Source organism: Temnothorax nylanderi, unplaced genomic scaffold (assembly GCF_030848795.1).
Source record: "Temnothorax nylanderi isolate EJ_2023f unplaced genomic scaffold, tnyl_v1.0 TNYL_tig0634_pilon, whole genome shotgun sequence".
Classification (NCBI taxonomy): domain Eukaryota; kingdom Metazoa; phylum Arthropoda; class Insecta; order Hymenoptera; family Formicidae; genus Temnothorax; species Temnothorax nylanderi.
The window spans coordinates 49,550-64,335 of NW_027249696.1; the positions used below are offsets into that span (position 1 = coordinate 49,550).

General features: G+C 41.2%; 1 pseudogene; it reads right to left on the reverse strand.

Annotated features, from left to right (window-relative positions):
- Nucleotides 1–6,363: 6,363 nt before the first annotated feature.
- Nucleotides 6,364–7,104, reverse strand: LOC139784481 (uncharacterized; annotated as a pseudogene).
- Nucleotides 7,105–14,786: the final 7,682 nt, after the last annotated feature.

A 14,786-nucleotide genomic window follows, 5' to 3' on the forward strand; every position in this document is an offset into this window, starting at 1 on the left:
GGTGAGAGAGTATTTCTCAATGGGGAGGCACTCGAGCGTTGACTCCTTCTATCTCTGTCAGACGTACGCGAGAATACCTAAACATCTGATACGCGACAACGCGAACCTGCTGATCCTGTTCAAACAGGATGGTACCAATTTGAAACACGTGTACAACGATCACGTAAATACCGACATGCCGTACGACGAATTTTGCTCGTTGTGCCACGATTGTTGGCAACAAAAGTACGGATTCGTAGTGATAGACAAGGACAGCGCGCTTTTGAACGGCCGATACAGAAAAGGATTTAACGTGTTCGCGATACCACAAAAGCGATCAGTCGTTGCCGATACCTCGTCGGAGGTGAAACGTTAGCGTTATAGAGACATCGACACTCTGCTTTGTTTTCCTCGCGATGGCCGCGATCAACGGGAGCGAGAATATTCGCGAACGCGAGAAGATCGTGAAAGAGATTGCGAAAACGAGTGATTCGATTCGCAAGAAACTTCGCGCTTTGAAGACCGGTAAGATCGAGAAGGACATTGAGTTGGACACGCACTTTAAGCCCCTCATCGGACCGCAGCAAAAGATCGTCGACAACTCGATCGCGGTGAAGGAGGAGCCGGAAAGCGTCGCTGACGCGGGGATGGAAACGTTACCCGATCAACAGCGCGAAGAGGAGGATGCGATGTCGAGAAAGAGGAGACGAGATAGCTCCTGGTCGAATCGCTTCGGATCGACGCCGCTTAATTTTCTTAAATCGAAACGATCGAAAGTTGCTCCACTAAATGTACCTGCACTGATAACCTCTACACCGTCCGCGGCGACGCGAACCGTACATCGTACAAGTTCCAAATCACTCGCGAGCGATGATGATGATGATGATGATGATGATGATGATGATGATGATGATGATGATTTCGAAAGCATAAACACAAGTAATCTTGAGACGTCCATTCGAAAGCAGTTGCAGACAGCGGAGGGTCGAGAAATATTTGAAGAATCAAAACGAGATCACTTGGGTCCGTTGTGCCAAAAGTACATCGGATCTGCTTTGAGCGACAATCAAAAGGTTATAGACTACGTGTACGGCGTTCGTTTCGACAACGATGGAATGATGCTCGGCAATAAACGTTTTGACGTGGACAAGGCGGATAACATAATTATCGGCGGCGTACGATATATCGGCACACCTGGTCTTTACGAGTTGATCTTCAAGAATCATCCCAATGACGACATCTACACGGAAGACGATAAGCAAACGTACAAGAGCATCCTGTTGGAGACGAGTGCTCATAAACGCAAACACAATGCGCATGCTCCATTACTGGGCAACAGGGGATACAAGTATAGATATGTAATCGCACCGTTGATATCTATCGAATCCAGAAAGAAAAAATCTGGAAAGGGATTATCCATGCCTCGCGCGATGACGCTAACCGACAATAAGATCGACTACGTGCACTGGGACGACCCCAACGAGCTGGTGGATCGTCTCCGATTGCTCGACGCTTCGCGCCACGCTGGCAACAATGCTCACGACAACGAGATCATGTCGATCATCGAGGAACTTCGCGAAGCCGGACTTATTATAAATTAAACCATGCGTCGGTGAACCATTCAATCAGCATTGAAATGCCGATCAACAAGTTTGGCATATCGCTCGGAAGAGACGGGGCGGAACCATAACATCGATGGAGCGGATTAATGAAAAATTTCGTGCGCGATAACGCTCTGTGTCGCACCGTTACGGACTTTGACGCAAGGTTGCGGAAGATTCGCCGCGTGGCGCAACCGGAGGCTGAGGATGACGTGGTTAATAAACTATACGTTGATCAATTCTTTAAAATGTTGTGCAATCAACGAAAAGAATCAGACGAGAAGCTGACTACGTTCGAGAAGGATCTGCAAGCGTTACGGACTACGATAAACGAGCTTCGCCATTCGACTATCGTTGAATCAGACGCGACAACGAACAACAATGGACAAACGGTTCAGCAGAAACGACTATCGAAAGGCGGCGAGTGAAGAGAGGCAACGGTTAATTGACGACGGCGACGAACGAAAACGAACGATTCGAGAACGGTTGTCGGACGGCTGTCTAGCGGTTCAAGAACGGTTGTCGGACGGTTGTCGAACGGTTCAAAAACAGCTTAAAAACGATTACGAGCGGTTTAGAAACAGCTGCGAACTACGCGGAGACAGGAAAGGCTACAAACGGTTAAAGAACGTCGACGACGACGACGACGAATGGAAATAAACGGTTAACAAACGGAAATAAACGACTCAGGAACGGCTAAAAAACGGCTAACGAGCAGTTATAAACGGCAACAAAAACATGACATCACTAAAATCCGACGGACGTAAAAATATCGAGAAACAACGACTCGTTGAGGAACTGCACGCTCCGGCGAGAAGAAATTTTCCCCGAAGACACGTCATAGTGCGAGGGTACGATGACCTGTGGCAGGCTGACATCGTCGAGATGCGTCCGTACTCACGTTTCAACGGAGGCTACCACTACATACTTACCGTCATCGATGTATTGAGCAAGCACGCGTGGGCCGTGTAACTCAAGGGTAAAGGCGGAAGCGAAACAGCTAACGCTGTCGCTGAGATCATTCGACGCAGCGGGAGGTGCCCTAGTAACCTACAAACCGATATGGGGAAGGAATTTTACAACACCGACGTGCAACGTCTCGTGAGGAAACACGGTATCAATCATTATTCCACATATTCGGTATTGAAGGCGTCGGTCGTCGAGCGATTCAATCGCACGCTCAAGAACGACATGTGGAAGATGTTTACGCTCAATGGAAGTTACAAATGGGTCGGCGCCTTGCCGCGACTCGTATCGGATTACAACGCGCGCAAGCATCGATCCATCGGCATGCGACCCGTCGACGTTACCCCCGCGATCGCTGAAAAACTCTTGGCTACCGTATACAGCGCGATAAAAATCGCAGGTCTGGCAAAGTTCAAAGCGGGCGACTCGGTACGCGTTAGCAAATACAAGACGATTTTCGAAAAGGGTTACACGCCGAATTGAACCACCGAGGTGTTTAAGATCGTTAAAGTGCAGCATACCAATCCCGTAACCTATCTACTCGAGGACTATCGTGGAAAATCCGTCGCTGGAGGGTTCTACGAACACGAGTTGCATCGCGCGACTTATCCGGACGTGTATCTCGTGGAGAAAGTACTGCGCAGGAGGGGCGACGAGGTTTACGTTAAATGGCTAGGATTCGATGGATCGCACAACTCATGGATACATAAGGAAAATATTATTTAATACGTGCAAACTTTTTTTATTTTTTAACATAAAAAATATGCAATATGTAATACATATGTAAAGTGTTTGATATATGAAATACAAATAAAGTATGTGAAATACACACATGTGCAATATATTTATTAATATTCTTTCCAATACTGTAATATAATACTCACAATACGTTACGTTATACTACATACATTCATACATTCATACGTTATAGTATTACATACGTTATACTACATACATACGTACGACATACATATACTACTACATACGTTATACTATTACATACGTTATTCGACATACATACGTTATACTATTACATACATATACTACTACATACGTTATACTATTACATACGTTATACTATTACATACATTATACTATTACATACGTTATACTATTACATTTTATACATACAATACACTACGTTTTCGGAGGGGGTATTTGATAATGTCCCCACGGTAACGTATCGGTCGAATCGGGTATAATGTATCGCTTATCGTCATACGGACTCAGAGCGATTTTCGTTTCGTTCACGGTGTACAGTGTACACTGTACACCTCGTGCTTTTCCGATCTTATGCAAGCCTGCTGTCGCGTCATTTCAATTTCGTCTCGCAGACACCGCGTGTAATCGTCGAACGTTATCGACCTGGCTACGACATTACTCTTAACACCTTTAGCCTTTTTCGTATCTTTCTTACCGTCCACTCGCAAGGCGTACATCTTTGCTCTAAGCCCGACGAATTCGGTCATGATCGCACCGTTGTTTTCGTCTTTCATCAAGCCCGGCACCTTCTTGTTCTCGAGCGGTATACCGTACGCGTTGTCGATCGCGTAATCGCTCGTGTCGAATTTAGCGATATCGCGTTTCATGTTCTTGTACACATCCTCGCATTTTACGTGATATATCAGACTGTCCGTATCGGTGTACATAATTCTACACATGTCCTCATACAGGGGAGACATGTACTCGTGATGAAATTCGTACAAACACGTCTTGGATATATCGAGAATGCACATGTCGACGTAAATAGGTTTGTCAAATTTAACCTCGAGTTTTCGCAGTTCGACGGCTATCAGATTTTCCGAAAAAACGGTCCTACTGTGAAAATTTGGTTTCGAGATCAGTGCCTCCGCGCCGTATCTACCGCTCCACTTTGTTAATAATTTTACATTAACGTGATTTCGAACATTCTCCATAGTTTTACCGAAAACCGCGTTGTTCATCAATTTATATAAATTTTTCTCGAAATCGTTTTTGGCCAGTGTTCTAAATTTTGTATTAAGTTCGATGTATTCGCGGAGCCATGGAGATTAAGAGAATTGTAATACGCGATGAATTTTTGTGACGCGAAGGCCGTGGCGCGTGCACTGCTGTAGGTTGCGGTAGTGTATTACATAACGCTTCTTATCGTATAATGTTGCGAGAAGTTTTTCCTGTCGTTTGCCGGGCGGTTTATCGCGCGTTGGACAGAACGGTAGGTCGGCGTGCGCGTCGTGTTTATTCTGCGGATACTCTATGTCGACTTCGAGAATGTAACCCGTGGGCGAATCCAACGCGACATCCATAACATTAAAATCGGTTACGTTTTCGACCCATTGAAAATCTGCATAGGGCAATGGTCGACACATCGCCCAGCCGTACAAGTTGTTTACATCGAAATACATCAGGTATGACGTTGGTTTCGACGAATCATAAGATTGCATGTACCTGTTATTGGCTTGTGCGTATCTGTTTGAACATTGACTCAAACCGCCGCGTATACCACGTTCGATGAACATGACCATATCAATGTCCGTGAGCAGTTCGAAATTGATACGCGTATGTTTCAACATAGCGTCCCACGTAAAACCTGGTAGAGTGTAATAATACGCCGGATCGAGTCCATAACTCGCGACGCAGCTATCGCGAAAATTTTCAAACACGTCGGCCAATAACAAGACATCGATCTTTAGATATAAATCGCTGTATTCGCCCAAGGTTCGAACGGAGAACCGCTGCCAGACGTTAACGGCGTGCTTGTAATCGCTCTCGGATACGGTGTCACCTGTCAATGAACTGTAAAACGAGTCGCGCGATGGTAAACACGAGTCCTCCAACTTTTCGACGCAGTCAATGTACTCGTATGGAAATACACCTTTTCGCGTCAGCAAATCAAAATTTTCTGTGGCTAATTCACAAAATTCGCGTTGTAATATTTGCAGTTTATCCTTGCTGAGATATGATGCTAATTTTTCGAGACTTGCGGTGAGAAATTTGTATGAGTCAATGAATCTTAATTTGATGCAATTTTTTTTGTCTTTATCCTCAGTGCTTTTAACGTTCTTCGTAAACGAAATGTATTTTTCTTTGGTAATTGGGAGTAAGTCTATACGTCCTTCGTACGCGGTAGCTATTGTCTTTATTATAAAATGAGAATCATAACCCGATAAATTATGAAATATTACTGGGATAAAGTGAGAATTTTTATAATTCAAGTTACAATTAGAATGCGCGGGACCTCGATAATTGCCGGTCAAGTGACAGTGATCGCGTACTCGCACGTCGTCTGGCTCGAACGGTTTTTCGCACACGTGACAGTGCGTTGCGCTGTTAAACTTTTCCCACTCGTCTCGCGTGAAATCCGCCATGGGTATATTAGCGGACAAGATGTTCTTTACGTCGTGTGCTAAACGTCTTAGTTCCTCGGCGAACCACGCGACGCAATCCTTATCGCGACGAAATCGATACGCGGATAACGAGTCGTCGTACGAGCACCGCACGTAGTATCCTATGCTAAATACCTGATGATGTTGAGACTTGAACGTGGACGTTGTCGGATCCGCATCCGTCTTCTCGAGGGTACATTCCAGGTCGGCGTATACGACATATGGAAGTCGTTCCTTCCTGCTGTGATTCTTAAAGGCCAACCACTTGTCGTTATCACTCGGTAACTTGATCGCGCAGTCGTTTATCTGCTGACAGTCGACGGTGTGGGCTTCCAATTTCTCGCTCGTGTAGAAATAATATAAACAGCTGCAAAAAGAAAAACACAATTTTTGTAAATTATTAAATAAAAAATAAAATATTCTATAATTTTTATTAAAAGAAGTATAGGTACTCACCGATCGCAAAAGTATTTCCGACCACGGTGCCTGCTCAATTGCGTGCTCACGAGGCGGGATAGATTTTTTATCCACGCGAAATGTCCCACGTTGTCGTCTCGCGGGTCCTGCGCGTACAGCAGATTTACGTGCTTTTCTCTCTTCCGGTCGGTGAGCCGTATCGGGAGAACGGTTGGCGTCTTCTCTCCCTCGATGGTATACACATTGACGGATATATTGTTGCGTTGTTCAAACTGTTTAATCTGTTTCAAAGTCATTGGAAACTCAATGTCTTGTAATTTTAATATTTTTGCGTAATGAGGGTACGAGGATTCCCGATATGTATGATCCTTGGCAGGATACAGCGCGGCGACCACTGACCACGCGAAGCACGCATTGTCCATAGATTGCACGTTGAACACAGCTTTTTTCGATTTAATTTCTTGCGGTAAATTGATGTAACATCCCGCGCGCAAAGGATTGTACTTGTTCACGTTCACTGTTAAATTGAGTATACGCGATAACACACGCCCACCCGCTGTCGCGTTCCTGAAACTCCTCGAGTTTCGCTAATGTGGGCTCGATAACGTGTAGCTTGTACCACTCGCGCAGATTGGACCGATCGGACGAACGAAAGAGTTCACTGTTTCTCGTGTTGATACTTTTGTTCGCACGTTTCTCACCCGTCACAAACTCGCCGTTGAACACAGTGTTTATCTTTGCGTGTCTTTGCATAACGTTTTGCACATGATCGAGCACGATGACCTCAGCATCTTCGAGAAATTTTTGCGGTTCGATGTAATTGGTATTTATCACTGCACCGGTCAATACACGGCTTTCGAACGCGGCATCGATCTCTCGCCAGACGAGTCTTTCCACGTTTTCGTTACCGCTACTACTGCCCGCCGCGTACTCACCACCGATATGTACGAACTGTCTCTGTAATAGAGTCTTCACACCTTCGAGTCGCGCGATTCTTGCCACTAAAGATTGTCTGTTTCGCGGATTGAGAGCCGCGGACGCTTGGAACGACAGTCTTCTTCGAGCTGCTCGATAAACTCCTCGCATCGCTGTGCCCATGCAAGATATTCGCTCAAGGTAGCGATTTGGTCGGATTGTTCCAACAGGTTGCGTTCCGTTTTATCGATATGTTCCATGTTTTTTAATACTGTCTTTTTCACACTATTTTTTAGATCACGTCACATTCTTCGATGGAGCACTTGCACGTGACTCGCTTACACGTTGGACAACGTCGACAGAAATATAGAATGGAATAATGTTTAAGCATAAGATTATAAAGACTGAAGAAGGGGACATCAAAGTGCCAATCATTAAAATCATTAAGTTCACGGTCAAGAGCTCTTTGAATCGATGTATGATTAGGACCTATTATCTTATTAAAGATATGTAAAATTGATCTCTGTCTGTTCATGTTTTTCATCACCGCCAATTCGACGCACTTCCCAATGCCTGTGCGAATTTGAATGAGCATAGTATCAGTGAGCATGAGCATATCAGTAATAACTTTATTCGCCCAATAGCGATACTCCTGATACTCCGAATCAAAGTCAGGTTTAAAGTAAAAATCATAAAAATAAGAATTTTCACGAGCTTCACGAGCTTCACGTTCTTTTGCCTCGTCCCGCAGCCGCCGATACAATTTCCGTCTCACGTTATCCGAATCCCATTCATAAGGATAATTAATATAGTCGATAGCGACTCTTTGTTTAACGCTGCGTCGATCAGTTCCGCGTATACCTAGTTCGCGATCGCGAAGAAACTGCACCGGTGATGTCACATCCGTCAATTTCACTCCTCGATCTTCTTCACGCAGAACATTGGCGACATCGTTTATTAAATCATCGTCAGATTTCTCTTCTTCACTTGGCCATTCCATGTTGCGCACATTTATAATGCCCCACTCGCGATAATGTTTTTTTATCACTTCATGCAAATCGGGCACATTTTGCATGGATATATTTGGAACAATGGAGTGCGACAATCTCCGCAAAATCGGCCGTTCATTACGTTGTACGGTTCGGTTACATGCTCTCGATATTCACGTATGTGCTCACCAGTGTCTGGTACAGTGATCATGCACGAATAACACAGGTTATCTGAACCATATATAAAATAAAAATAAATCGCGCAACACTTCGTATATCCATCCACCGCTAAAAATTCGGGACGTGGCACTAATTTATTGACGACTTCTTTATGATCGTCGTCTTCATCACTCAAATAATCACTGTCGTCCGTTAACGCGCGATCCTCGTTTACATCCATATCGAAATTATTGTCCATCTCGTGTGCAAATTGGGCACATATTACGTGGAAATATCATGTACAATGTTTCATGACATCTTGAACAACACCGGGTATCCATCATTCCGCGAAACTCAACGAAGTGTTTTCGACGAGCGTACATGTAATCGCCAAGGTCCGATAGAACATCCATGCACGGAGCACATAGTGCAAGTGCACCACCCGTTGAATAATAAAAATATATTACGCAACGTTTCCTACGTAAATTTTGTGCAACGATTTCCCAAGGCAGCACCATTCTATCGACGACTTCTTCATGATGGTCGTCTTCATCACTGAAATAGTCACTGTCGTCCGTTAACGCGCGATCCTCGTCTACATCCATATCGAAATTATTGTCATCTTCTTTATCGTGAAAAATATTCCTCTGTATTGAATACTCGGCACAAAAAATGCAAAATAACCGCTATACTTTTTTCCAATCGATGTACCGACGCGTAGACTTTCAAATCACAGACTGTGATTTTGACTCGCTTTATTCTTCCTTATATACTTTTTCTATTGCCTTTTCCTCTCGTTTCAACTAGAGCATCGCGTATCGTTTCTTCTGTTTTAGTGCATGGTGTGCATACACTGCAGAGAAACAATATCACCCATAGAAATTGAGTCGCGTTGCTGCGCGAGGCGGTTAAGTCGCCTAAAATTTATGGTCGAGTATCTACGTCGACCATCGATGCTCGACCATCTGCAGTGCGAGATGATATTCGTTTATAAATTCTGTCATCGACGTTCGTCGATACCCAGAGAAATTGAGTCGCGTTGCTGCGCTTATGCCGTCTAGTGTTTATAAAATCTAGCTGCCTGTCATCGGCGCTCGCCTTTGTAACGCGCGACGCCATAACCGAATGGCGCCGCGAAACCCCGATAAGCGACTCTTCCTAGAAAGAAAAATAAAGAGGAGAGACCGCGACGGTTAAGTCGCCTAAAATTTTTTGGTCAAGTACCTATGTCGACCATCGATGCTTGACCATCTGCAGTGCGAGATGATATTCGTTTATAAATTCTGTCATCGACGTTCGTCGATACCCATAGAAATTGAGTCGCGTTGCTGCGTGAGACGGTTAAGTCGCCTAAAATTTTTGATCGAGTACCTACGTCGACCATTGATGCTCGACCATCTGCAGTGCGAGATGATATTCGTTTATAAATTCTGTCATCAACGTTCGTCGATAGCCATAGAAATTGAGTCGCGTTGCTGCGCTTATGCCGTCTAGTGTTTATAAAATCTAGCTGCCTGTCATCAGCGCTCGCCTTTGTAACGCGCGACGCCATAACCGAATGGCGCCGCGAAACCCCGATAAGCGGCTCTTCCTACGAAGAAAGGTGAAAAGGACCGCGGCGTCACGCTAGTCGCAGGTCATAAATTATAGCCGCCTGCCATAGGCGCTCGCTCGCATCTGAGGTGTGAAATGACATCTGTTTATAAATACTATCGGCCGAACATCGACGCGAGGCGGCATTTGTTTATCGAACATGCCCCGACGCGCTCGCCTGATCCCCCCTCCCCCCCCTTCCCAAGGACTTCCGCGATCTCGAGGCCCTTATCCCCCCCCCCCCCGCGAACCCTATGCTGGGAACGCAGGTCCCCCCCCCCGCAGACCCCTCGGCCGGACCGCGGCGCTAGAGTCCCCCCCCCCGCCCCGCTCCCCCCTCGAGCACCACGGCCTAGAAGTCTCACTATCTCCCTACTTCTCACCCATATACCCGTAAATGCGTCTTTCTCGGGCGATAAAAATTATTTAAAAAATGATTAAATAACGCTTATCGCCAGAACTCTTTAGAAAACGTTAAAACACGTTCAGAACTACACGAAAATTGTAATAGAACTCGCAGAACTGTCGAAATACGGCCAGCGTCTCACCCATTTTCAATAAATTCCTGACTTTCGAGCGTTATTAATTTATTTAAAATTATACAACATTGCTAGTGCCGGGAACTCTTTAGAAAATGCTTCTATATGCTCAGAACTACTCGAAAAATATTTTATATGAACCGGAACTCCGAGATTTCGCACAGCGTCTCATCGTTTTCCGTCATGAGTACTTTTCGGTTAATATTAATTTTTTAAAATATAACACAAAGATTCTAACGCTCGGAACTCTTTAGAAAATGCTTCAATATGCTCAGAACTACTCGAAAAATATTTTACATAAACCGGAACTCCGAGATTTCAACTGGCGTCTCAACTCGGTACACTCGTTACATTGTAATTTTTTTTAGTACCTTATAATTAATTTTTTTGCTTTTATATGGCAGAACTCTTTATAGAACTGTTACAGAACTATAGATCTCGCAAAATCTGATGAGATACAGGAGTGGAACTTGTGTAGGACAAAGTGAGACGGTGCGTGAACCTAGCGTCTCAGTTTGTACTGACGCGTTTTTTGGCTTTAATGGCCAGAACTATTTGTTTAAACTATCAGGAACTCTAGAACTATTGAAAAGGAAGTCAAAACTCTCAATAATTTGTGAGTTTTCACAAAATGAGACGCTAGCTTCACACACACGTCTACATCCTATCTTGAAATAGATTACCAAAAATGAATTATAGTTGTCGAAATTTTCTCACATTTTCTCGTATTTGTAGATACGACAAATTTGCACTTCAAAATTATAATCAAATGAACAAGATACGACATATTTATTTTTAAATGACAATAATAAATGTTATTTAAAAATAAATATGTCGTATCTTGTTCCTTTGATTACAATTTTGAAGTGCGTCGTATCTATAAAAATTGCGTTTTTGCGTTTGTTTCCCACGAATAATATCAAATTAAACAATAAAGCTGTATTTTAATTCCAAATCACTATACTTTTGAACAGTAAAGCAAACTATCTTGTTTGTTGCTTATCAACAAAACAAAAATTTACGAATCCTGTAAAGTGACAGTTTTTGAGATACGATCTCCTGAAAGATATCAGTCGATATACGATAGAAACAATAAAAAATATGAACAAGAAAAGATTTTGTCATCGTTGAAATGGAATTCGAACTTGTGAAGATCTATAAACGACAAAACATTTATGTTATTGAGTTATTGATTTTATTTTTACTGCCCAATCTATTGTAAGTATATGCAAAAGTTAAGTGAAAAAGCAAAACAAATGTAATGCGTTAAACATTATTTTAATGTACGTTGCTTTTTAGTATTATATTAAGTGTTATTTGCAATTGGGAACAAAGTTCTTTGAAAGTTTTAAACATCATCGCAGGTGAAGACCATTACATGGTTTATCGGGAAGATAAGTATAGGAAGATTTTTCAATTTTAAAATATTTATTGTTATTTTATAATAAAACATTACATTTACATTCTCTCACTTTATGAGATTTTACATTATTTTATATCACATTTTACTTTATTGATAATTGGATTTGCCCCAAAGAACCCTGTCTATTTTAGAACCCTCGCGTCTAACAACGAGACTTTGCTAAAATAAAAAATTATTGTTAGAGGATCAGAATATTCTACAGACATAATCCTCTAAGTCGACATTGATGGTTAGAGATACACTCTCTGAAACATTAAAAATATATACTTTATAGCATTCTTTCATTCGATTTCTCGGCATCCAGGACATTTCTCCGTGGTGATAGTGGTAGGTAATGGCTACAATCAATTATTTTGAATATCCCTGACTCACATCCAGAAACTTGCAATTAGCTAGATCAGTAGTAACAAATTTATTTGTATAAAGTACTTCAATTGATATATTAAAATAATTTATTATCCGTCATCACAAGGAGATGCCTGGGGCGTCGAAAAATCGAATGAAACAAAGCCATTTTGTACATTTTTCTAATCTTTCAAAGAGTGTATCTCTGAACGGTATTAACTTACAATAAAGGATTATGTTTATACAGAAATATTTCGATCCTCTAACAATAATCTTTCATTTTAAGTCTCGTTACTAGACGCGAGGGGCCTAAAACCTTTATAAAAATGGGCAAAGTTCTTTGTAAGTGAGTTTAATGCCAAATTGGCAACAATTTGCTATTAATTTACTTACTGGATTATAAACACGCTGCTGTATTACAGACGGGTTGCAATCATATCTACCCATTAGATTATAGATATTTTGTACTCTAAACGGTAAGATACCCATGTGCACATATAGGTAGCAATTTACTCCATTTGCACGAATTCTTGTATGAACACAGTGCACAAGATGACACTAATGCAGATAGATGAGCGAGCGTATATTTTATTTGCACATTATAAACAGCGCTAAGCGCAGAATGCATTTTACTGCGGCGAGCGCAGAATGCATGGCATTTTGACAGTAGTCACTGCGGCGAGCGCAGAATGCATTTTAACATTACTTATTACGACGGTCGACTTTATGCTTAAAATGTAAAAATTAATTTAAGTGGAAAACTTTGAGTCATAATAAATTGGGCCATAATAGACGATTTTACATATGTTTTATATTTCTCAGTTTTTGACATTTTGTCTTAATTTCTTTTGATCTTCTAGATGCTGTATTTATTCCTTCTCTTCCTCCAGTGTTATTTTTTTTGCAATTGCATATATTTTAACTCTTAACATGAAGTCTAACATTTGGATTCTATGTGGATAACACTCGTTGTTCTGGTCAAACCAATGTTCATCTGCATGCTGGACGTGTTTTATACAAATTTCAAGAAACTTTTTCTTCACTTTATAACACGTATAATCATCGATAATTTCGAGAATTTTCTTCCTTTGAAAACTATAAATTTCCTTCAAAAATTAGTTATTAAGACTGTATATTTGACATTAAATTAATTATAATATAAGAACGCCATCAAGTCCGAGCTAGGATCTAAGTAGCAAATAATTTCCGTGTGAATTTCTAATACTATTTCCAACTAAACTGCGCGCCAACGAATTGTCGGTCTTGAAACACAGTTTTTCGTTAGAACAGTAAATTCACTTAAATAAATCGCAAATCGATTTAATTTTTGATGCTGATACAAATCGTATCTAACATCCCCCCCTTTCCCCGAATATTACTGTAAAGAATTTATTGCGAAAAAATATTATCTCAGTCAGGGTTTTTTCGCAATAAATTCTTTACAGTAATATTCGGGGGAAGGTTTTTTGAGCTTTCAACTTGATGTGGCTTCTTAATAACTCCATGTAATTTGTATACTATAATTATTAATATTAAGAAAGTAAAAAAACGACCGCTATGATTTAAATCAATAGAGAGAATAAATTCCATAATAAAAATGCTATAATTATTAATTAATGTTAATCTTATGATGTTAAACTTCCTTTTAATTTATTTCATCTCTCGACGGATTTTTTATGTAACGGGATTATTATGATGTATTACAGTTAATTAGAGGGATTTATTTGATTGTTTGAAAAAGTCTTTGTAAAGCACGAAACGTCCCAGTTATTTTGACGGAATATTAAACTATATTATTTAGAATCCTGTTGTTCGGTTATTGGCTCTTGTCCTTGTTTTATCTAAGACATACGAGCTTTATCTACTTATATATTTTTTAATTTATACATATTAAAATTATTGCAATGTTAAAAAAACTAATTTTTTACATTATCTCATGACGGAAGAGCACCACCTTCTCGCGGTTTCCGTTGAGCAACAATATGTACGTAATCTATTCGTAAAAGTGAAATACACAGAACTGTTATTGCAAAAGTTTGTCCTTTAATTTTACTATATGTATTTTACAAGACATAGTAACTTGTGCCAATGTCAAATAATTAATGAAATAAAATTGCTTAAAGTTTCCATGTGCGTAATCTATCAAGCCGGTAGAAGCAATTTTCTAATAGTAAACGTGGACGAGCGAGTAAGACGATCGGCTAGAATGCTGAAGGTCTCAAGTTCGAGTCCTGGTTTTTTTCTAACTTTTTTTGCATTTTTATTTTTTTAGGCAAATGAATTGTTATGTAATACATATAAACTAGGAAAATTATTTGACAACCCTTATAGAAAAATACACTCAACCCATAGAAAAACCTTTAAAGTTGGGTGTGATTTTGGACCGCCAATAGAAGGTTAACCATCATTTAAATGGTTAACGTTCTATTGGCGGTCCGAAATCACACCCAACTTTAAAGGTTTTTCTATGGGTTGAGTGTATTTTTCTATAAGGG